Source organism: Phyllobates terribilis, unplaced genomic scaffold, assembly GCF_046119375.1.
Source record: "Phyllobates terribilis strain yellow unplaced genomic scaffold, ASM4611937v1 Scaffold_11__3_contigs__length_659146591, whole genome shotgun sequence".
NCBI lineage: Eukaryota > Metazoa > Chordata > Amphibia > Anura > Dendrobatidae > Phyllobates > Phyllobates terribilis.
The window spans coordinates 609,360,708-609,386,305 of record NW_027362771.1 but is presented as its reverse complement, the minus strand read 5'-3'; the positions used below and the strand labels follow the sequence as shown (position 1 = coordinate 609,386,305).

At 45.1% G+C, this 25,598-nt stretch overlaps 1 non-coding gene across 1 annotated transcript; it reads left to right on the top strand.

Annotated features, from left to right (window-relative positions):
• The first annotated feature begins 17,157 nt into the window (after positions 1 to 17,157).
• Positions 17,158 to 17,239, top strand: TRNAL-AAG (transfer RNA leucine (anticodon AAG)). Its single transcript has one exon. It is a non-coding gene; the product is annotated as a tRNA-Leu (tRNA).
• The last annotated feature ends 8,359 nt before the right edge of the window (positions 17,240 to 25,598 follow it).

The window sequence follows — 25,598 nt, the reverse complement described above, 5'->3', positions numbered from 1 at the left end:
TCTAGGGTTAAGTGGCATCAATTGCCCCACAGTTGCTTAAAACGGTTGGTGAGGTGATATTACCAAATCCTCAAGCTTTTAGCCTCCCAAGTATAACACAGGATTAGAAAAGTCCTTGCGAATCCATGATTTGTTCATCTTTATGAACGTGAGTCTGTCTACATTCTCAGTGGACAGCCGCGTGCGCTTATCTGTCAGCACACTATCAGCAGCTCTGAACACACGTTCAGAGAGAACACTGGCAGCAGGGCATGACAAGATCTCCAAGGCGTGAGTGGCGAGCTCCGGCCATTTTTCCAGATTGGAATACCAAAATGAGCAAGGGTCCAGTGACACAGTCATGGCTTCGATGTTCACTTGGAGATACTTCTTCACCATCCTCTCTAGGCATTGACTATGTGTCAGACTTCTTGTCTCCTGTGGCCTTGCAAAGGATGGTCTAAAAAAGTGGTGAAACGATTTCACAAAATTGCTGTTACCAGCAGATACTGTGTTACTGTTACGGTTTGAGTGATGAAGACTCGACAGTCCCGCTGTTGGCAAGTTAGAACTGTGAGATTCACTTCGTGCACCACTGGTGTTTTGTGGAAAAGCACATGTAAGATTCTGCAACAGCGTCTGCAGATACTCCTGCATGCGTCAATCCCTTTTTATGGCAGGAATTATTTCGGCAAATTTACTTTTGTACCGGGGATCTAAGAGTGTGGCAACCCAGTAGTCGAGATTACTTCGAATTCTGCAATCTGAGGGTCATGTTGCAGGTAGTGCAGCAAGAAGGCACTCATGTGTCTTGCGCATCCAGGAGGACCAAGTCCTTGTTGTGTTGGAAGCGAGGTAAGAATCATGCTTCTTTCCTCTGACCTCTCCCCCCAACCTCGCACAACAGAAATGTGATCAAGGTCTCCCTCATCTGATGAGTCTTCCATGCCCATCACCAGTTCATCCTCCACTTCTTCCTCGGCTCCTGCACCTTCCTCAACAGTTTGGCTGCTACCATGCGCCCTGTTTAATCCCTCTCCCCCACCCTCCCATGCCTGCCTCCTTGGTGCTGCCAACCGTCTGGACCTTGGAGATGTTATCCCTTCCGCATAAGACTCCTCCTCTACTTCCTCCACCTCCTCTTGTCCGACCACCTGACTCTGAATTCTGTTTAATGTGTGCTCCAGCATGTAAATCACCGGAATAGTTATGCTGATAATGGCATCGTCGTCAGCACTAAACATCTTCGTCGCCATTTCAAAACTGTGCAGAAAGGTGTGTGGCGCCCCTGAGGGTGCAGTCACCACAGAGTTACTGCATCTCACCCAGAGGTGTGGTATCTCACCCTCAGGTAAGGAAGGCGTATGGCTCGGGACCCTAATACCTGCATCCAACACATACCCGCAGTGGGGTTAGGGCGAGATTGCTCCTAAGGGAGAGCACAGTCCCAGGTCCCTAGCTGGTGGAAGGATCCTATGTAGTGGGTGCTTAGGGGAGCAGCTTATGGGAGCACATGACAGGGAGAGTATAAATAGGAAGCCATCTTAGAAAGAGCAAGCCAGTCAGAGGAGGAAAAGTGACAGGAGCAGAGGCTCGGCATGAGCTCTGCTCCGGAGGCGGGCCTAGCCTGGGAGGCCCAGGACTGAAGGAGAGAAGAGAGGAGTGGGAGCAGGAAGGCTCCAGGAACCGAAGGGACCCTAGGGCTACGGGCCGTGCAGAAGGCCACCTGTACTCCCGCTGCTACCAGGAGGTAGAGGGGTCAGGCCAGATAAGGGGAACCGGTCCCTCATCTAGAGGAGAAAAAGCAAGGCTCAACTAGAAACCGGAGGCTGCAGCATTTCATGTACTGCAGGCAAAAGTCCACACCAGTCTCACTAAGAAGGTAGCCACATAGGACCCAGGGGACGGAACACAAGTCGCCCGCCAAGGCCCGAGGATACTGGATAGAAGTGTCACTGGGTGTGAGGTGCAGGGAGAAGGCCAGAGAAAGGACACACAGAAGGGGGTCCTGCTAAGTACTCCGGAGCTATCTGGGGGTGGACTGAGCCCCTCACTGAGTACGCACAGCACGACGGGTGAGATAGCTCTGGTACCTGTAATCTGGACTGCAACAACTGTGAGTAAAGATCTTGGGACTGCATCACACGGACTCTGTGTTCATTACTGACTCCCTGCACTACAACCACCATCATCCACCCACACTGCCCTGAAGCTACACTATTCCTGTGGTGAGTAATAATACCATTGCAGCAAAACCACCAGCTTCAGAGGACTGTTCCGCAGCGGCGGCCCCTTTGGCCGCACTCCACAGATGGCGTAGTCGGACATTATAAAATCCATATATACAAATTTCCGTTTGATTGACCGCCCTGGGTCACGGACCGGGTCACCGCCACAGTGACTACAACCCCCAGCGTCTACCGGCCCGGCTCCGGGTACCCCACGGCCCAGGGGGCTCGTCAACTTCATAGGTCCCTGATCTGAGACCACTCCTGCTGTGTGATTTGCCCCACCTCTGGATCTCGTTGGCCCAGGCTATACGTCAGAAAGTATTGCACCAGGGCTTGTCGGTGCTGCCACAGTCGCTGCAACATGTGCAGAGTTGAATTCCACCGTGTCGGCACATCGCATTTCAGCCGGTGAACTGGCAGGCCCAACGACTTCTGTAGAGATGTAAGTCGCTGAGCTGCGGGATGCGAACGGCGGAAGTGAGCACACAGCGACCGTGCCCTCTGCAGAAGGCCATCTAGTCCGGGATAGTGGGCTAAAAATTTATGGACAACCAGGTTCAACACGTGAGCCATACAAGGCACGTGTGTAACATTGCCCCGGCGAAGGGCCGCACCCAGGTTTGCAGCATTGTCGCACACGGCCTTCCCTGGTTGCAGGTCCAGTGGAGACAACCATTCATGAAACTGGGTCTCCAGAGCTGACCACAAGTCCTCAGCTGTGTGACTCACATTTCCCAGACATTTCAAAGTAAACACTGATGCCGTTGAGCCCTGCTGCCAGCATAGTAAGGAGGTGCGCAGTTAGAAAGCAGGTGGCATTACCAGACAGGCTTTGGGTGCAGGTGGAGGACCGAGAGGAGGTTGAGGAGGCAGAAGCAGTGGAGGAACTTCTAGATAAAGAGGATTGACGTACAACTCGCGGGGACGGCAAGACTTGGACAGCAGCCCCTTGTCCTGCTGTCACCATAGTTACCCAGTGCCCTGTCAGCGACATGTAACACCCCTGTCCATGCCTACTCGTCCAAGTGTCTGTGGTGAAATGCACCCTGTCACACACAGAGTTTCTCAAAGAAGCGGTGATGTTGTGTGCGACATGCTGGTGGAGCGCAGGCACACCTTTCTTTGAGAAGTAGTGGCGACTGGGCATCTGGTACTGGGGCACTGCGACGGACATAAGGTCTCAAAAATCCACTGTGTCCTCCAGGCGGAAAGGCAGCATTTCTGTAGCCAATAGCTTGCAGATGGTGAAATTCAACCTCTTAGCTTTCTCATGGCTAGGAGGAAATGGTCTTTTACTTGTCCACATCTGAGGGACCGAGGGCTGGCTGTTGTGCTTTGACGGGGTTGAGTAGGGTGTCCCTGGCAAACTGCCGGTCTGTGAGGAAGATGCAGGCGGACATGTTAGGTTGCCTTGATCCAAAGGTGGTGCTCTCGATGTCAGAGAGCACTCAACTCCAGCAGGTGTTTCCACTTCCCAATGAACTGACGACCTGCCAATCACACTGGCTGTTGCAGGTAAAGAGGTGGCAGGTCTGCGTCCAAAAACATGTGTGACTGCTGTCCCCCCAGTCACAGAGGATGAAGAGGCCGCGGATGCACAAGATGGGGCAGACGGTTGTTGGCCCAGCCTGCTAGGCCGCATTGTAGCACAGTGAGCTTCCCTCTGCAACTTATGCTTCATATCCATGTGACGGTACATGCATGAAGTACTCAAACTATGGATTTTTTGGCCTCTACTTAGCTTTTGGTGACAAATATTACAGATAACACGAGTTGGGTCATCCTTATCGATCTGAATAAATGCCCAGGCTATGCAAGGCTTAGAGCCCATGCGACCTGAAGAGCCACTACGACTTGTGGTCAGAGGCGGAGTTGTGGTTGAGGATGCAGTTGTTGACGTGCTTCCAGTACTCCGTCTCTGTCCAGGAAGGCGCAACCTATCCTCGTCGTCAATAGCATCTGTGACGCCCCGCTGCGCTTGGTATCACAGATCCTAGAAGAGTGTATTGATGGAATCCTCCACAAGAGGCCCCCATAAACATTCACACATCTCCACCTTCCACCTCAACTCAGCAGAGAGAGCCAGTTAGGGATATAAATAGGGAAGGTGGAGCTAGGCAGTTCAGTTCCTCTGAAGAGTTCCTGCAGTAGAGAAGCCTAAGAGAGGTCAGTCTGCAGTGGAGCTCAGTCTAGTCTAGAGAACTCAGTTAATAGTTCAGCAGTGGAGCACGAGGCTCCTGCTAGCTAGATTCAGGGAGCCCAGATAGAGCTTAAGGTGTGCCAGCGTCATAAGATCGGTGAAGCGCGGCAAGCTGCCGTTAGTGTGTATAGCCTATTGAGGGCCCGAGTAGGCCGAAGGCGAGTGGCGAGTTAGTACATATGGGGCAGAGGAGCTTAACCAGCTCACCCCGAAGCATTTACCGGACACCGGATCTGAGCTTATCGGGATATCTATGACCCAGTAAGGCATAACCGGAATCCCTGGAGAACTACAAGTCCCAGGATTGCTAAGGTGCTGATACGTAACAGAGCCAGGAGACGCTTAGGCCCCGCATACTGGGAGCGTGAACTTCAAGAGAAGGCCCTACCACAAGGTCAGCCAGCGCAGGACAGAGACAAAGTTAGGCCTAGCTCCAGGCAGGTCAGAAACTTACTGCGCAGAGGCAAGAAACAGGAGGCCCTACACCCGCTCATTGGGGAGGATCCTGATATGCACCCTTCACCCTACAGTGCTCCAGGATGTGCCTGAATTTCCTCCAGTAAAAGGTACTGAAGTGACTACCGTGTCCGTTTCCGTTCTTGCTCTGACCCAGCTGGGTCTCGCCTGTCCTGCATTCCCCCTGCATACGCTGCCCTGAGACCTAGCTCCACCTGTGGGGAGCTATACCATCGAGCTGCCTTATCACGGGCCTCAGCGGACTGCGCTGGTGCTTCTCACCAGATACCACAGGTGGTGTCACAAACTCTTATAAAATTAACAATTATCCACCATTTTAAAGAGTGACCCCAGGGTACGGGCCAGGGAGCCGACCACCGCGACATCCCAAAGGCCAGGCAAAGGCCCGGGTGACCTCATCGACTGGCTGACTGTGGGTTGACAGTAAGTGGGATCTCCAACCTTGTCATCATCACCCTGTGTGTTATCACACCCGTCGTCCTCAAAGCCAACCTCTTCCTGCCCTGACCGAAAAGTCAAGTTTTCGCTCCAATCAGGTATTTGAGTCTCATCATCGTCTTCATCATTGTCTCCACCAACAGGAGTTACAGTTTGGGAACGAGGGTCTACATTATGCTCAGAACCTTCTTCATCTGGTCTTGGATCCGACTTATAAAGATTCTGGGCATCAGTGCAGATCATTTCCTCGTCTGGATTAACAGAAGCTCTGGAGCAGACCTCCATTTCCCAGGCTATAGTATGAGTAAACAGCTGTGCAGACTCAACCATCTGTGTTACCCCATACTCAGACGGGCAGCTGGAGACTTGGGAGCTGTGAGGAAGCAAGTGCGATTGGGGTGACACCTCTGAGGACTGGAGTATTTGTGATGTTGAAGTTGAGGTGGAGGAGAGCCCACTTGAAGGAGCACTTGATATCCGCTGAAGCACCTGCTGTTTTTGTGCCTCATCTGGAATTTGTAGCGATGGGCGTGTCCGTAACAAAGGGATCGTATCACATTGTCCACGAAAAGAAGTCGACATGTTAGTTTGGCTGGAAGATGGTCTTTCTTCTGCAGATGTTACTCCCCCCCCACCGCGGGGGGCTCGACCCAACAGCGGACAGGCACCAGTATTAGGAGAGGGGGGCTGGCCGTCAGGGTCCACCGCGGCTCTGGCACAAACCCGGCGACACGGAGGTGGCACGGGCAGGAACGGACTGGCCGTGTCGGCTTCTCACTTTTTGGATTTTAGAAGGGCATGACATGCCTATATCTGTGTCTCCCCCTCCTTTTACTCCTCCACCTCTTTTATTTTCGCATGACTATATGTACTTGTCACTTTTCCATGTGTTAGTTATGTCTTCTGAGCAGTTTGTCAGCTTTTGGACACCTTTGAAGGTGTTTTCTATGTGTTTCTATGTGTTTTTGTTTGCCTGCCATTGGTTTTAACGGTGTTCGAAGGTGTTCGACGAACAGTTCGACGAACAGTTCGGCGAACACACGGGTGTTCGACGAACCGAACCGAACTCGAACACTACGGGGGTGGCTCAACACTACTTGTGATCTGGCTTGTTCACATTGGTCAACCCGTCTGCCTGCTACTAGTCGTGTCCACTCTTCCCATGCCTTACCGTATGCTTGCCACGTTAACGGGGCAACTGACGCTCTGATTAATGGCATCAACTATTCGCCACTAGATCCCATAGGGAGGGTGGGCAACTGTTGCCCGATGGGTGGGCGTTGTGGAAGAGCTCTGTGAAAATCTGCCAATTGAATTGTTATAAAGCGCTAGCAGCAGCTTTATACCCCTCAGCATAGTGGCTAGCGCGGACCCATACATTGTGTTTTAGGCACAGGAATGCTAGCCTGCGTAGTAGGCCTAGCACTGGGAGAGACGATGATGCCATCTTATTAATGCAGTGCGCTAGGCTGGTGTTTTGTGTTATGAAGCGTATATTTTTGTTAGCCAGGCGCGCGCCCCATATTTCTATTGCTACCACTATTGGGAAAAATTATTTTCAGGGCTAGATGCAGCTAAAAATTATTATTAATTTCAAAGCTGATGGAGCTTGGTATAGATGGCCTAATACAATGAGTCCCACACACTGCTAGAAGCCCAAATATTTTTTCAGAGCTAGATGCAGATAAAAATTATTTTTAATTTGCAACCTGATGGAGGTCAGTATAGATGGACTAATAGAACAAGTCCCACACACTGCTAGAAGCCCAAACATTTTTTCAGAAGTAGATGCAGAAAAAAATGATATTCAATTTGCAACCTGATGGAGGTCAGTATAGATGGACTAATAGAACAAGTCCCACACACTGCTAGAAGCTCAAATTTTTTTTCAGAGGTAGATGCAGAAAAAAATTATTTTCAATTTGCAACCTGATGGAGGTCAGTATAGATGGACTAATAGAACAAGTCCCGCACACTGCTAGAAGGCCAAATATTTTTCCAGAGCTAGATGTAGACAAAATATTATTTTTAATTTGCAACTAGAGATGAGCGGTGTTCGACTAGAACTGTTCGCCAATCTCAAATTCGAGCTGTTTTGGGCGGTGTTCGAGTTGTTCGACGAACCCGAACGATTTGCAAAAAATTCGGCTGTTCGAGGTTATGTTCGATAACTGTTCGTGCACCAAAAGCGTGTCCTGCATGTCTGGCGCTATTTAGAGCACCAATCATGCAGGGATTGTCTGCCACTCACTGTAATGCCACAGCCATGGTGGTTGTGGCATTACAGTGATTGCCCAAATCGATGGGAACAGTGCCAACAGTGAAACATGAAAAGCCGGCAATTCAGCAGCGGCATACACCGGTACCCGACAATTTAGAACCGAAAGAATAGAGCTTCACACATAGATTAGATAGATATAAACATGTCAGCCACATATATACGAAGTACATTGAAAGTGCTGCTTACTGTACTTGTCATTTAGCGTAAAGGATTTATCAAAAAAAATAATAGTGTTTTCATGCACCGTCTCTTTAAAAAAGCCGGCCGGCAATTCAGCAGCGGTACCCGACAATTTATAACAGACAGAATAGAGCTTCACACATAGATTAGATAGATAGAAACATGTCAGTCACATATATATGAAGTACAGTGATAGTGTTGGTTACTGTACTTGTCATTTAGTATTAAAATAAAGGATTTATTATTAAAAAAATTGGCGTGGGGTTCCCCTTAATTTTAGGCTCTAGCGGAGGTTAAGCAGACGGCTGGGGCAGATGTTTGAAGCCTGGGAAGGGGGTAATACCCACGGAGCTTCCCAGGCTACTAATATCAGCCCCCAGCTGAATACCTAGCCTTTACTAGCTATTAAAATGGGGGACCCCCCCAAAAAAATGACGTGGGGTCCCCCCTAATTTAATAGCTAGCAAAGGCTAGGCAGACAGCTGGGGGCTGATATTAATAGCCCAGGAAGGGAGCCATGAATATTGGCCCCCTCCCAGGCTAGAAACACCAGCCGTCAGCCGCCCCAGAAATGGCGCATTCATAGGATGCGCCAATTCTGGCACTTAGCCTCGCTCTTCCACGCTGCCCTGGTGCGGTGGCAGGGGGTAATAGGGTTGGGGTTGATGTCAGCTTATAATGCCAGCTGACATCAAGCCCAGGTTAGTAATGGAGAGGCGTCTATAAGACACCCCCATTACTAACCCCATAGTCAAAGTTAAAAAAAACACAAACACCCAGAATAAAGTCCTTTAATTGAAATAAAGACACAATCCTTTATTGTTCTAAATTAAACCATACTTACCGTCACGCCCATTCCAGCTGAAGCCAACGATCTCCTGCAATAAAAGAAAAATAATAAAGCAACTCATCCTTACCTTTCCATGGTTCCCACGACAGCTTCAGCTCTGCTACATCGAGATGACAGGCTGGACCGCAGCAGAACGCTGCCATCCAGCCTCTCATCCCGCAGACACTGAGAAGCGCAGGCTTGCTTGCGCTGCTCAGCGTCTCTCTGTGACGACATCCAGATGAGCCGAGTTCATGTCCAATGAACTCGGCTCACCTCATGCACGTCACTGACAGCGTGGGAAAATTCTCACGCTGAAGCGGTGAGTGCAGGAGAATTCTCCCACGCTGTCAGTGACGTGCATAAGGTGAGCTCATGTCCAATGAACTCAGCTCACCTCCTGCACGTCACTGACAGCGTGGGAGAATTCTCCTGCACTCAGCGCTTCAGCGTGAGAATTCTCCCACGCTGAAGCGCTGAGTGCAGGAGAATTTTCCCACGCTGTCAGTGTCGTGCATAAGGTGAGCTCATGTCCAATGAACTCAGCTCACCTCCTGCACGTCACTGACAGCGTGGGAGAATTCTCCTGCACTCAGCGCTTCAGTGTGAGAATTCTCCCACGCTGAAGCGCTGAGTGCAGGAGAATTTTCCCACGCTGTCAGTGACGTGCATGAGGTGAGCCGAGTTCATTGGACATTAACTCGGCTCATCTGGATGCCCTCACAGAGAGACACTGTGGAGCGCAAGCAAGCCTGCGCTTCTCAGTGTCTGCGGGATGACAGGCTGGATGGCAGCGTTCTGCTGCGGTCCAGCCTGTCATCTCGATGTAGCAGAGCTGAAGCTGTCATGGGAACCATGGAAAGGTAAGGATGATGTTGCTTTATTATTTTTCTTTTATTTCAGGAGATCGTTGGCTTCAGCTGGAATGGGCGTGATGGTAAGTATGGTTTAATTTAGAACAATAAAGAATTGTGTGTTTATTTCAATTAAAGGACTTTTTTCTGGGTGTTGTGTTTTTTTTAAATACTTTACTAGAAATTCATGGTGGTCATGTCTAATATTGGCGTGACCCCATGAATTTCGGGCTTAGGGCCAGCTGATAATGCCAAGCTGGCCCGAACCCCTTTATTACCCAGTGAGCCACCGCATCAGGGCCCTGGATGAGTTGGGTACAGCGCCAGAAGATGGCGCTTCTATGAATGCGCCATTTTCCGGGGTGGCTGCGGACTGCAATTTGCAGCGGGGGTGGCCCAGAAAGCTTGGGCCTCCCTGCGCTGCGGATTCCAGCCCCCAGCTGCCTAGTTGTACCTGGCTGGACACAAAAACAGGGCGAAGCCCCACGTCAATTTTCTTTAAATTATTTCATGAAATAATTAAGAAAAAAAGGGCTTCCCTATATTGTTGTGTCCGGCCAGGTACAAATAGGCAGCTGGTGGTTGGGGGCAGCCCGTTCCTGCCTGCTGTACCTGGCTGGACACAAATATAGTGCGAAGCCCCACGTCAATTTTTTTTAAATTATTTCATGAATTTCCTGAAATAATTTAAAAAAATTGAAGTGGGGCTTCGCACTATATTTGTGTCCAGCCAGGTACAGCAGGCAGGAACGGGCTGCCCCCATCCACCAGCTGCCTATTTGTACCTGGCCGGACACAACAATATAGGGAAGCCCTTTTTTTCTTAATTATTTCATGAATTTCATGAAATAATTAAAAAAAATTGAAGTGGGGCTTCGCACTATATTTGTGTCCAGCCAGGTACAGCAGGCAGGAACGGGCTGCCCCCAACCACCAGCTGCCTATTTGTACCTGGCCGGACACAACAATATAGGGAAGGCCTTTTTTTCTTAATTATTTCATGAATTTCATGAAATAATTAAAAAAAAAGGACGTGGGGCTTCGCCCTATTTTTGTGTCCAGCCAGGTACAACTAGGCAGCTGGGGGCTGGAATCTGCAGCGCAGGGAGGCCCAAGCTTTCTGGGCCCCCCCCCGCTACAAATTGCAGTCCGCAGCCACCCCGGAAAATGGCGCGTTCATAGAAGCGCCATCTTCTGGCGCTGTACCCAACTCATCCAGGGCCCTGGTGCGGTGGCTCACTGGGTAATAAAGGGGTTAGGGCCAGCTTGGTATTATCAGCTGGCCCCAAGCCCAAAATTCATGGGGTCACGCCAGTATTAGACATGACCGCCATGAATTTCTAGTAAAGTATTTAAAAAAAACACAACACCCAGAATAAAGTCCTTTAATTGAAATAAAGACACAATTCTTTATTGTTCTTAATTAAACCATACTTACCATCACACCCATTCCAGCTGAAGCCAACGATCTCCTGCAATAAAAGAAAAATAATAAACCAACCTCATCCTTACCTTTCCATGGTTCCCACGACAGCTTCAGCTCTGCTACATCGAGATGACTGGCTGGACCGCAGCAGAACGCTGCCATCCAGTCTGTCATCCCGCAGACACTGAGAAGCGCAGGCATGCTTGCGCTCCTCACTGTCTCGCTGTGACGGCATCCAGATGAGCCGAGGTCATGTCCAATGAACTCGGCTCACCTCATGCACGTCACTGACAGCGTGGGAAAATTCTCACGCTGAAGTGCTGAGTGCAGGAGAATTCTCCCACGCTGTCAGTGATGTGCATGAGGTGAGCTCATGTCCAATGAACTCAGCTCACCTCCTGCACGTCACTGACAGCGTGGGAAAATTCTCCTGCAATCAGCGCTTCAGCGTGAGAATTTTCCCACGCTGTCAGTGACGTGCATGAGGTGAGCCGAGTTCATTGGACATGAACTCGGCTCATCTGGATGTCGTCACAGAGAGACGCTGAGCAGCGCAAGCAAGCCTGCGCTTCTCAGTGTCTGCGGGATGACAGGCTAGATGGCAGCGTTCTGCTGCGGTCCAGCCTGTCATCTCGATGTAGCAGAGCTGAAGCTGTCGTGGGAACCATGGAAAGGTAAGGATGAGGTTGCTTTATTATTTTTCTTTTATTGCAGGAGATCGTTGGCTTCAGCTGGAATGGGCGTGATGGTAAGTATGGTTTAATTTAGAACAATAAAGGATTGTGTCTTTATTTCAATTAAAGGACTTTATTCTGGGTGTTTGTGGTTTTTTTAACTTTGACTATGGGGTTAGTAATGGGGGTGTCTTATAGACGCCTCTCCATTACTAACCTGGGCTTGATGTCAGCTGGCATTATAAGCTGACATCAACCCCAACCCTATTACCCCCTGCCACCGCACCAGGGCAGCGTGGAAGAGCGAGGCTAAGTGCCAGAATTGGCGCATCCTATGAATGCGCCATTTCTGGGGCGGCTGACGGCTGGTGTTTCTAGCCTGGGAGGGGGCCAATATTCATGGCTCCCTTCCTGGGCTATTAATATCAGCCCCCAGCTGTCTGCCTAGCCTTTGCTAGCTATTAAAGTAGGGGGGACCCCACGTCATTTTTTTTGGGGGGTCCCCCATTTTAATAGCTAGTAAAGGCTATGTATTCAGCTGGGGGCTGATATTAGTAGCCTGGGAAGCTCCGTGGGTATTACCCCCTTCCCAGGCTTCAAACATCTGCGCCAGCCATCTGCTTAACCTCCGCTAGAGCCTAAAATTAAGGGGAACCCCACGCCAATTTTTTTAATAATAAATCCTTTATTTTAATACTAAATGACAAGTACAGTAACCAACACTATCACTGTACTTCATATATATGTGACTGACATGTTTCTATCTATCTAATCTATGTGTGATGCTCTATCTTTCTGTTCTAAATTGTCGGGTACCGCTGCTGAATTGCCGGCCGGCTTTTTTAAAGAGACAGTGCATGAAAACACTATTATTTTTTTAAATAAATCCTTTACACTAAATGACAAGTACAGTAAGCAACACTATCACTGTACTTATTATATATGTGACTGACATGTTTCTATCTATCTAATCTATGTGTGAAGCTCTATTCTTTCTGTTCTAAATTGTCGGGTACAGATGCTGAATTGCCGGCCGGCTTTTTTAAAGAGACGGTGCATGAAAACGCTAATATTTTTTTTAATAAATCCTTTACACTAAATGACAAGTGCAGTAACCAACACTGTCACTGTGCTTCTTATATGTGTGACTGACATGTTTCTATCTATCTAATCTATGTGTGATGCTCTATTCCTTCTTGTCTAAATTGTCGGGTACCGGTGTATGCCGCTGCTGAATTTGCCGGCCGGCTTTTTTAAAGAGAGTGTCTTCTGAGCAGTTTGTCAGCTTTTGCACACCTTTGCAGGTGTTTTCTATGTGTTTTTTTTGCCTGCCATTGGTTTTAACGGTGTTCGACGGTGTTCTAAGGTGTTCGACGAACAGTTCGACGAACAGTTCCTCGAACATCCCGGTGTTCGACGAACCGAACCGAACCCGAACACTATGGGGGTGGCTCAACACTATTTGCAACCTGATGGAGGTCAGTATAGTTGGAATAATAGAGAAAGTCCCACGCACTGCTAGAAGCCCAAATATTTTTTCAGAGCTAGATGCAGGTAACAAATATTTTTGATTTGCAACCTGATGGAGGTCAGTATAGATGGACTACTAGAACAAGTCCCACACACTGCTAGAAGCCCAAATATTTTTTCAGAGGTAGATGTAGAAAAAAATGATATTCAATTTGCAACCTGATGGAGGTCAGTATAGATGGACTAATAGAACAAGTCCCACACACTGCTAGAAGCCCAATTTTTTTCAGAGGTAGATGCAGAAAAAAATGATATTCAGTTTGCAACCTGATGGAGGTCAGTATAGATGGACTAATAGAACGAGTCCCACACACTGCTAGAAGGCCAAATATTTTTTCAGAGCTAGATGCAGAAAAAAATTATATTCAGTTTGCAACCTGATGGAGGTCAGTATAGATGGACTAATAGAACAAGTCCCACACACTGCTAGAAGCCCAAATATTTTTTCAGAGGTAGATGTAGAAAAAAATGATATTCAATTTGCAACCTGATGGAGGTCAGTATAGATGGACTAATAGACCAAGTCCCACACACTGCTAGAAGCCCAAATACTTTTTCAGAGCTAGATGCAGATAAAAATTATTTTTAATTTGCAACCTGATGGAGATCAGTATAGATGGACTAATAGACCAAGTCCCACACACTGCTAGAAGCCCAAATATTTTTTCAGAGCTAGATGCAGAAAAAAATTATATTCAATTTGCAACCTGATGGAGGTCAGTATAGATGGACTAATAGAACGAGTCCCACACACTGCTAGAAGGCCAAATATTTTTTCAGAGCTAGATGCAGAAAAAAATTATATTCAGTTTGCAACCTGATGGAGGTCAGTATAGATGGACTAATAGAACAAGTCCCACACACTGCTAGAAGCCCAAATATTTTTTCAGAGGTAGATGTAAAAAAAAATGATATTCAATTTGCAACCTGATGGAGGTCAGTATAGATGGACTAATAGACCAAGTCCCACACACTGCTAGAAGCCCAAATACTTTTTCAGAGCTAGATGCAGATAAAAATTATTTTTAATTTGCAACCTGATGGAGATCAGTATAGATGGACTAATAGACCAAGTCCCACACACTGCTAGAAGCCCATATATTTTTTCAGAGCTAGATGCAGAAAAAAATTATATTCAATTTGCAACCTGATGGAGGTCAGTATAGATGGACTAATAGAACAAGTCCCACACACTGCTAGAAGCCCAAATTTTTTTTCAGAGGTAGATGCAGAAAAAAATGATATTCAGTTTGCAACCTTATGGAGGTCAGTATAGATGGACTAATAGAATAAGTGCCACACACTGCTAGAAGGCCAAATATTTTTTCAGAGCTAGATGCAGAAAAAAATTATATTCAGTTTGCAACCTGATGGAGGTCATTATAGATGGACTAATAGAACAAGTCCCACACACAGTTAGAAGCCCAAATATTTTTTCAGAGGTAGATGCAGAAAAAAAATATATTCAGTTTGCAACCTGATGGAGGTCAGTATAGATGGACTAATAGAGAAAGTCCCACACACTGCTAGAAGGCCAAATATTTTTTCAGAGCTAGATGCAGACAAAAAAATTATTTTTAATTTGCAACCTGATGCAGGTCAGTATAGATGGATTAATAGAGAAAGTCCCACACACTGCTAGGAGGTCAAATATTTTTTCAGAGCTAGATGCAGACAAAAAATTATTTTTAATTTGCAACCTGATGGAGGTCAGTATAGATGGACTAATAGAGAAAGTCCCACACACTGCTAGAAGGCCACATATTTTTTCAGAGCTAGATGCAGACAAAAAATTATTTTTAATTTGCAACCTGATGGAGGTCAGTATAGATGGACTAATAGAGAAAGTCCCACACACTGCTAGAAGGCCAAATATTTTTTCAGAGCTAGATGCAGATATAAATTATTTTTAATTTGCAACCTGATGGAGGTCAGTATAGATGGACTAATAGAGAAAGTCCCACACACTGCTAGAAGGCCAAATATTTTTTCAGAGCTAGATGCAGATATAAATTATTTTTAATTTGCAACCTGATGGAGGTCAGTATAGATGGACTAATACAACAAGTCCCACACATAGCTAGAAGCCCAATATTTTTTCAGAGCTAGATGCAGAAAAAAATTATATTCAATTTGCAACCTGATGGAGGTCAGTATAGATGGACTAATAGAATGATGCTATGCCCAAAAGATTTTACTTCACTAGGTGCAGTAAAAAAATTGGTATTCTATACACAGGTGGTATATCTTGCAACACAGATAGGCTACTCCACTGACTAACACACTCTGCAATAGGCCAAAAAGGATTAGCTTTGCTAGATTCAGCCAAATGCTGTGAAAAAAACTTGCACAGACCTGCCTGGCAAAAACTGATAGGAACTGATGTAACCTAGTCCTGAAAAGGACTGCAATTACAATTAGTCTTTACTCCCACAATCTATCTATTTAAGAGCACAGACCTGCCTGATAAAAGTCGTAGGGAATGCTGTAACCTAGCCATTAAAAGGACTGCAATCACAACTATTCCCTACTCCCAAGCTATCTGTAGATTTGTGTGAAAATTGGCTTGAAATTAACAAGGTATAGAGCACACAGCAACAGCTGTGCCGTCTAACACGCAGCTGCAGCAGTGAGAAAATGGTGGCGACGGGGAAAATGGCTTGGTCTTATAGGGCAAGGACATGTAACATACACTGCCAATGACACATGCCCTTGATTTGTGTGAAAAAAGCACTTCGCTCCGTGTGTGCGCTGCTGATAGGCTGACAGATTGCACCTCCCCACTGTAAATGCGGGAAAGAGAAAAAAAAATGGAGATCTTCATTATTCCTGCAGAGATCCATCCCCTGCAACTCCCCCCACCCCGCTGTACACTCAAACTGCGTATTAACATTAATTTTCATCATTACTGAGAAAAAATCCAGTTATGATTTTGGTGCACGAACAGTTATCGAACATAACCTCGAACAGCCAAATTTTTCTCAAATCGTTCGTGTTCGACGAACGGCTCGAACACCACCAAAAACAGCTCGAATTTGAGATTGGCGAACAGTTCGAGTAGAACAACGCTCATCTCTACTAAAGATGAATATAATGCTGTCTGCAGTGAAAGCAGGGCTAGCGTTAGAAGAACTAAAGCCAGTAATGAAGTGAGGCTTGCAAGAGAGACCAAAAGCAATAAGAAAGGATTTTGGAATTAAGTCAAAAGTTAAAGAAAAGCCAAAGATGCTATAGGATTTTTACAGGATGAAAAGTGTAAAGTGGTTAAAAATGATGTTGAGAAGACTGAACTTTTAAATTCTTATTTGGCTTCTGTGACCTCTAAGAAAGCAAATGTAACATCAAGTGATCTTCACTGTGCTGTAGAAGAAAAGGAACATGTGAACAAGTCATACGTATGAATACTGCATATGTGTGGTCATGTTGACTTTAGGCATCAGAATTAATTACATCATTTACCATCTACTGTTTCATCCATGTCAGTTCAATCAATGATCAACCATTCTCAAAATTTTCCAAAATAAGTCTTGGTCGAATGTAGTCCAACTGCTAGCTCATATCCCTGCTGCCTTTTTAGGGTTATCAATACAGGATGAGCAGAGTGATTAGCAAATATAAACAGAGCCATGCTGCTTTTGCTGCTTTCCAGTAAGTCACCCTAGTGATGGATTCATATCTACACTGCTCTGCACTGCTGAATAATGTCTTCCATGCTGCTGCTTCTGATTATCTGTTACGTACAGACAGGGATGTAGGAATCCTCCATGTTTGATCGTCCTGTATCTGGGAGATCATAGCAAGCAATCTATACCACCTAGTTCAGTGATATCTAAAAATTAGCGGATGAGCCAACAGAGGAAAGATTAGTAAAATATCTGGATACAAGTCATATGTTTTGTAAAATGGTGCCCCAGAGTCAATGTACAAACAAATCCCTGATAACTACGTTGCTCATGCATAATAACATTTGTATTTTTGTCTAATTAAATATACAATGTTTTCTGCCACTTATATCATTAGCAAATTTCTGATTTAAATAAGTTTGAATATTTGTATGAGGTAGCGTGGCCGAGCAGTCTAAGGCGCTGGATTAAGGCTCCAGTCTCTCTGGAGGCGTGGGTTCAAATCCCACTGCTGCCATTATTCATCTGGATCTAATTTTTACCAAAAATTAGGAAACGGTTGAGGAACTAATGTGGATTGATAATTTAGGAGGCAGCGGTCATACTATCCTATAATTTTGAGCTACAAAAGGTGGAAGACCTGCGAAAACTAATATTTTAAGATTGGACTGTAGAAAGGCAGTTTTTAATGGACTCAGTAAAAAGGAAGGAAAGGTAGGAGGTTCTAAAGAAAAGAAATGTCCAGGAATGATGGGAGAGTTTGCTAAGTTAAATTCTCACTGCACAATCAGTAACAATCCCAAAAAGAAGGAAAAATGGAAAGCATTTATGGCGACCAGGATAACTGAATACTGAACTTAAAAGTTTGCTATAAAGGAACAAAGAAATGAATATCAAATCGAAAGTACTGTTCATATCTAAAGAAGAATATAATGCTGTCTGCAGGGAAAGCTGGGCTAGCATTAGAAGAGCTCAAGCCAGTAATGAAGTTAGGCTTGCAAGAGAGACCAAAAGCAATATGGCTGAGTTCACACGATTCGTATTTAAGGCGTTTCCGCGGCGTTTTTGCAGTTGCGTAAATGCCGCGGAAATGCATTAAAAACGCATGGTAGAAGGGCAGCAATGTTCCCCAATTGAAATCCGCATGTGCTGTGCCCATGATACGGATTTTTCCGCAGCGTAAAAGCTGCGGTCAAAGATCCGCAGCATGTCAATTAATTTTGTGGAAACGCTGCTCTTTTGCCGCCATTGACTTGCATTAGACCGCATGGAATTCACATCACAGTATATGTTGATGCGTTTTCATGTGGTCTAATATGCAGATGGTACCCGGGTGTGGAGGAGAGGACTCTCATCCAGACCCAGGTACCATTAAAAAAAAAAAGAATAAAATAAAAAATATATATATTCTTACCTTCTGACGGCTCCTGCTTGGTTCCCGGCACTTCGGGGTTGAATGAAGAAGGACTTTCGCTGACGTCAGAGTCATGTGACGGGTCACGTGACACTGACTTCAGAAGGCCCTAAAGTCTTCACTGCCGGCAGCCGGGACCGAGCGAAGCCGGACACCGGGGGCCATCAGAGGGTAAAGTATATATTTATTTTTTATTTTTTGACATTCACACACTATATAAATCCATGCCGGTTGCATGGATTTATATAGTGTGAAGTTGACAAGCACTTTCCAAGTGATGCTAAAATCGCTTGGGAAGCGCTTGTCAACCCGCATGCGGAAATGAAAGTGAAGACCGCTTCATTTCCGCATGTCCCTGGCAGGAAACCGCATGTACAATCCGCATGCGTTTTTTCCTGCCAGAGAGATGCAGAAACGCTCAGGAAAAAATCCTGAGCATTTCTGCATCATGTGCACATACCCGAAGAAAGGATTTTGGAAGTAAGTCAAAAGTTAAAGAAAAGCCAAAGATGCTATAGGATTTTTAAAGGATGAAAAGGGTAAAGTGGTCAATAATGATGTTGAGTAGACTGAACTTTTAAATTCCTATTTTGCTTCTGTGTTCTCTAAGGAAGCAAATGTAACATCAAGTGATCTTCACTGTGCTGTAGAAGAAAAGGAACATGTCAGCAAGTCATACGTATGAAAATTACATATGAGTGGTCATGTTGGCTTTAGGCACCAGAATTAATTACATAATTTACCATCTATGTTACATCCATGTCAGTTCAATGAATGATCAACCATTCTCAAAATTTGCCAAAATGAATCTTGGTCAAAAGAAGTCTAACTGCTAGCTCATATCCCTGTTGCCTTTTTAGGGTTATCAATACAGGATGAGTAGAGTGATTAGCAAATATAAATAGAGCCATGCTGCTTCTGCTGCATTCCAGTAAGTCACCCTAGTGATGGATTCATAGCTACACTGCTCTGCACTGCTATATAATGTCTTACTTGCTGCTGCTTCTGATTATCTGTTACGTACAGGCAGGGGTGTAGGAATCCTTCATGTTTGAGTGTCCTGTATATGGGAGATCATAGCAAGTAATCTATACCACCTAATTCAGTGATATCTAAAAATTAGCGGATGAGCCAACAGAGGAAAGATTAGTAAAATATCTGGATACAAGTCATATGTTTTGTAAAATAGTGCCCCAGAGTCAATGTACAAACAAATCCCTGATAACTACGTTGCTGTTGCATAATAACATTTGTCTTTTTGTCTAATTGGATATAAAATATTTTCTGCCACTTACATCAAAAGCAAACTTCTGATATAAATAACTTTGAACATCTATATGAGGTAGCGTGGCCCAGCGGTCTAAGGCGCTGAGTTTGGGCTACAGTCTCTCTAGAGACTTGGGTTCAAATCCCACCGCTGCCATTATTTATTTAGATCTAATTTTAACGAAAAATGAGGAAATGGTTGAAGATGTAAAGGTGATTGAGAATTTAGGAGGCAGCGATCATGCTATAATATCATTTTGTACTACATAAGGAGGAAAACCTATGAAAACTGAGATTTTAAGATTGGACTGTAGAAAGGCAGTTTTTAATGGACCCAGTAAAAAGGTAGGAAAGGTAGGATGTTCTAAAGGAAAGAAATGTCCAGGAAGGATGGGACATTTTGCTAAATTAAATTCTCACTGCACAATCAGTAACACTCCCGAAAAGAAGGAAGAATGGAAAGCATTTATGGAGACCAGGATGGCTGAATACTGAACTTAAAAACTTGCTAAAAATGAACAAAGAAATGAATATCAAATGGAAAGAAGGGTTCATATCTTAAGAAGAATATAATGCTGTCTGCAGGGAAAGCTGGGCTAGCGTTAGAATAGCAAAAGCCAGTAATGAAGTGAGCCTTGCAAGAGAGACCAAAAGCAATAAGAAAGGATTTTGGAAGTAAGTCAAAAGTTAAAGAAAATCCAAAGATGCTATAGGATTTTTACAAGATGAAAAGGGTAAAGTGGTCAAAAATGATGTTGATTACATTCCTGGCACCCTGCTATTTTACTCTCCAAAATTTTGAGCGTGCCTTTTTATAGTCTGCAAAATAAGATAATTAAGGTTTTGCCACCTTTGTGGGTGTTTGTTCCACTGGCACTTTTTTTCTATTTTCCTTTTCTGAACCAGTTTACAATCCCAGGACAGTGCGTGTCTTCACCTAAAATGTGTATAAAAAAGTCACACAACTGATTTGGGTGTGTATCTCCAGAAAGTAGTTTTTCGACAGTCACTACAAATGCTGTCTGTTAGAACCGTCCTGTTAGTTTTAGCTATCTTGTGTTTTGCAGTCTCGTGACCAGCTGCCTATATATTCCAGCTCCGCCCTTCTGGCTTTGCTGGACTTCAGTGTTTTTTGCCTGTCTCTCTAACCAGGTGCCTATCTCTGTCTAGTTTGCTTGGTCCTCTGGGACCTTTAGTACTTTTTGGCTGTTTGTCTTTTGCTCTGCAACAATTTCTGTTAGGAGGTGTCCCATTTTTGTCCCAGTCCTTAGTTTTTTTAGGGACTCCTCCCTTTATTCTATAGGTCTCCTTTCAGACTAGCCGAGGACGAAGGTGGGTCTGTTCACAAGGAACAGGCTGCCCGCTACATCGTAGGGATTCAGCTTAGACTTACTGTAGGGACAGCTTTCCCCTTTCTTTCCTTAGTTTATGTTGCAGATCATAACAGTAAGTCCAACCCAAAAAAAACTAAAAGGAAAGAAATTTGGGGATCAGTATGGTTTCTGTCCAGGAGTTGGCTCAACGGCTGCAGGGATTGTCTCTGGAGGTGGCCGAGCTTCAGCAACATGTGAGTAGCTGTCCTGGAGCGCATTTTGTCGAACCAAAGGTAGGACTGCCTGATGTTTTTTATGGTACACAGTGAGATTTTTTTTCTTTAAAATTGGTTGTTTATTATATTTTTGTTTGAGACCGAGGTTCTCTGGGAATGAATCACAGCGCATTGGTTTTATTATGTCACTTTTGCGCAAAGAACCACAGGGGTGGGCCAATTCTCTCCAACCTAATGATCCGTGTTTAAGTTCTGTTGAAGAATTTTTTTCTGCTATGGGGCTATTATATGATGATCCTGATCGAATCTCATCTGCTGAATCAGAACTTAGACGTTTGAATCAGGGGTCAGATTATGTTGAAATTTATTGCACACACTTCAGGAGATGGGCCTCAGAAGTTAAATGGAATTATTCGGCGTTGAAATGTTTATTTCTTGCTAGTCTGAGTGAAAGTGTTAAGGATTTGCTAATTGCATTCCCTGCACCTGAGACTCTGCCGGAAACTATGCAGTTAGCTGTTCGTCTGGACAGGAGGATAAAGTCCAGGGTCAATGATGTAAAAACTCCTTTAACTTCAGGTCCTAGTTTCCAGAAAATCTGCTCTGACAGCGGAGAACCAATGGAGGTTGGGGAGATGTCACTCCGCTCTCAAGAAAGAGATCGGAGATTCGCCGAAGGTTTGTGTTTTTATTGTGGTAAAGCTGATCATTTGATTAAGTATTGTGAGCGTCATTTAAGTAAAGAAAAAAAGAGGTCAGTTATTCCCGTATAGCTTTCTTACGCTCTGCAGGAGTGTTAATTCCTGGGAGTACTGCTCTGCAAGGAGATTTGATTGAATTTCAGGTATTTGTGGATTGTGGTTCTACACTAAATTTGATTGATAAAGGGTTTTTGGAAAAACTTAAATTGAAATCCAAACCTTTGTCATCTCCTATTTCTGTGTTTGCAATTGATAACACTCCTTTGAAATGTATAACTCACAAGACTGCTGCATTTCCTCTCACTATCAATGGTGTTCACCAAGAAATTTTGTACTTGGTTGTTTTGGATAATTTGCCCCCACCAGTTGTTCTAGGATTGCCTTGGTTAAAACTGCACAATCCTTTCTTGGACTGCTCTACTAATGTGATTAAGTCTTGGAGTCCGAAGTGCTATGATAAATGTTGTAATTGTCGCATTGCGGCTGTGGAAAAAGGGGAATTACCAGTACCTATTCAAGATTTTTGGAGGGTTTTTTCGGAGGAGGAGTAGCAAATTTTACCTCCTCATAGGGATTATGATTGCGCCATTGAGTTTGTTCAAGGTGCTACTCTTCCCAAAAGTCGCTTGTTTAATCCGACTATCCCTGAAAGAAAGGCCTTGGACGAGTAAATAGAGTCTAGCCTGGCTGCTGGTCACATTAGACCTTCTAAGTCGCCTGTGGCCGTCAGATTCTTCTTTGTTAAAAAAAAGGACGGCAGTTTACGTCCATGTCTAGATTTTCGTGAAATTAATAAGATTACTGTACGCAATTCCTACCCATTGCTTGTTTAACCAGTTAGTGGGAGCCAAGTGGTTCTCAAAAATTGATCTCCGAGGGGAATACAATTTGTTACGTGTTAAGGAGGGTGATGAATGGAAAACTGCTTTTAACACTCCGGTAGGTCATTTTGAGAATCTGGTGATGCCTTTCGGTCTTACCAATGCACCTGCATTTTATCAGAACCTTATTAATGACATCCTGAGACCTTTTATTGATAAGAATGTGGTTGTGAATTTGGATGACATTTTGATTTATTAACCAGATCTAGAGTCCCATTGGCAGAGCGTACGTGAAGTTTTGCAGTTATTGAGTGATAATTCACTCTTTGCTAAGCTGGAGAAATGTGAGTTTGCTGTGCAGAAAATCAGTTTTTTGGGCTACATTGTCTCCAGCGAGGGCTTTGAGATGGACCCAGTGAAGGTTGAGGCTGTGCAGGAATGGCCTAGGCCTGTTGGTTTGAAATCTATACAGAGATTTTTTGGTTTTGCCAATTATTACAGGAAATTCATTAAGAATTTTTCTGTAATTGTTAAACCTCTAACCCATCTCACCAGGAAAGGTGCGAATACGGCCCAGTGGACTACTGAGGCCATTGAAGCGTTTGAGTATCTCAAAGAGACGATCAGTTCTGCCCCTATATTTATGCAGCCTGATGAAACCAAGCCTTTCTTGGTCGAGGTCGATGCTTCATCAGTGAGGGTGAGAGCAGTTTTGTCTCAAGAGAACGAGGGTGGAGTACATCCTTGTGCCTTCTTTTCGAAAAAAATTTTGGAAACCGAACTGAATTATGATGTTAGAAATCGGGAGTGGCTGGCTATTAAACTTGTGTTTGAACACTGGCATCATTTTTTGGAAGGCGCTAGATTTCCTATTCAGGTTTTCACAGATCATAAGAATTTGATCTATCTGGATGCTGCCAAGTGCTTGAATGCCCGTCAAGCTAGGTGGGCACTTTTTTTTTCTTGGTTTCATTTTTCTGTTACCTATATCCCTGGTACTAAGAATGTTAAAGCCAATGCTTTATCTCGCAGATTCTCTCCTACAGTCGGTGCCGAGGAGGAGGAGAGCATTTTGCAGAAAGGAGTTGTGATGGCCGCTTTGGACTCTGATTTGGAGAATGGGATTCTGAATGCTCAAGATGATGCTCCACCTAACACTCCCCATGGGAGGTTGTTCGTGCCTAGAGCCTTTAGGAGAAATTTGTTTGTGGAGTGTCATGAGTCTCGGTTGGCAGGTCATCCAGGAGTTTCGGAGACTAAGAGAATTATCAGTCGCAGATTTTGGTGGCCTGGATGGCAGAAGGAAGTCATCAAGTGGGTGCATCAGTGTACTGTGTGTGCTAGGTCAAAGGCTTCACATACTCCTGCTGGGGGGTTGCTTTGCCCTCTGGAGGTTCCTAGTGCACCTTGGACGCATCTCACTATGGATTTTATTACTGATCTTCCTGTGTCTGAGGTTTTTACTGTCATCTGGGAGGTCGTGGACCGTTTTAGTAAGATGTGCCATTTGTTTCCATTCATTAAATTGCACTGCGCCAAGACACTCACTAAGACGTTTGTTAAGGGGGTTGTCAAGCTCCGTGGCGTCCCCACGGATATTGTTTCTGATAGAGGACCTCAGTTTGTGGCTCTCTTTTGGTGTGCTTTTTGTGACAGGTTGCGAGTCCATTTGTCATTTTCGTCTGGTTATCATCCTGAGTCTAATGGACAGACTGAAAGAAAGAACCAGGATGTTGAACTTTTTTTGCGTTTCTTTGTGGCGGACAATCAAGAGGTGTGGTCTGAGTTTCTGCCTCTCGCAGAATTTGCTCTTAACAATCATACATCCTTCTCTGCTGAGTGTTCTCCTTTTCTTTTGTTGTACTGGGAAACATTCGTCTTTTGGTTCGTTCTCCAAATTGGGGTCGGCGGTGCCGGAGGAGGAGAATTTTTCCGGTGATTTGGAGAGAGTTTGGACTGATGTACGTGGTAACCTTCAAGAAGCTAACATGAAGTCCAAGATGTATTTTGACAGGAAACGTAAAGAGTTTTTGTTTACTGTGGTTGACATGGTTTGGTTGTCCTCGAAGAACCTGCGGTTGAGGATTACCTCTAAAAAACTGGGTCCTAAGTTTGTGGGTCCATTTTAAGTGCTTCAGGTTGTTAACCTATCTGCTGTCATGTTGGATGTCTCTACTTCCTGGAAGATTAAACCTGTGTTTCATGTTTCCTTGTTGAAAAAAGCTGACGTTTCTAATAGGGACGCCACTGGCACAGTTCCTCCTGTGGTAAAAAACAGTGAATATGAAATTTCTAGTATTTTTAATTCAAGATGGCATAGAGGGAAATTACAGTATCTTGTCTCCTGGAAGGGTTTCGGTCCCGAAGACAACTCCTGGGTAAGGACGGATGATGTCTCTGCTCCTAGACTTGTTAAAGCTTTCCACAGGAGGCTTCCTGATAGGCCTGGGCCTGGAGGATCCGGAGGATCCTCATAGAAGAGGGGGTACTGTTAGAACCCTCCTGTTAGTTTTAGCTATCTTGTGTTTTGTGGTCACGTGACCAGCTGCCTAAGTATTCCAGCTCCGCCCTTCTGGCTTTGCTGGACTTCAGTGTTTTTTGCCTGTCACTCTAGCCAGGTGCTTCGATGCCTATCTCTGTCTAGTTCGTGTTATGAACTGCTACAAGCACTAAGGAAAGATAGGAATACTGTCCCTACGATAGAACTAAGCTGATTACCTACGATGCAACGGGGGACCTGTTCCTTGTGAACAGACCCGCCTCAGTCCTCGGCTAGTCTGAACGCAGACCTATAGATATAAGGGAGGGGTCCCTGCAAGAACTAAGGACTGGGAAAAAAATGGACACCTCCTAGCAGAAATTGTAGCAGGAAAAAGACAAACAAACTAAAATTCAAAGTGGTCCAAGGACCAAACAAACTACTGAGTAAGGTACAAGGCACCTGGCTAGCTCAAGAGTAAAAGTAACACTGAAGTCCAGCAAAGCCAGAAGGGCGGAGATGGATTATAAAGGCAGAAAGTCATGTGACCAACAAGACAGAAAATAAACTAACAGGAGGATTCTATCAGTACCCCCTCTTCTATGAGGATCCTCCGGATCCTCCAGGCCCAGGTCTATCAGGAAAC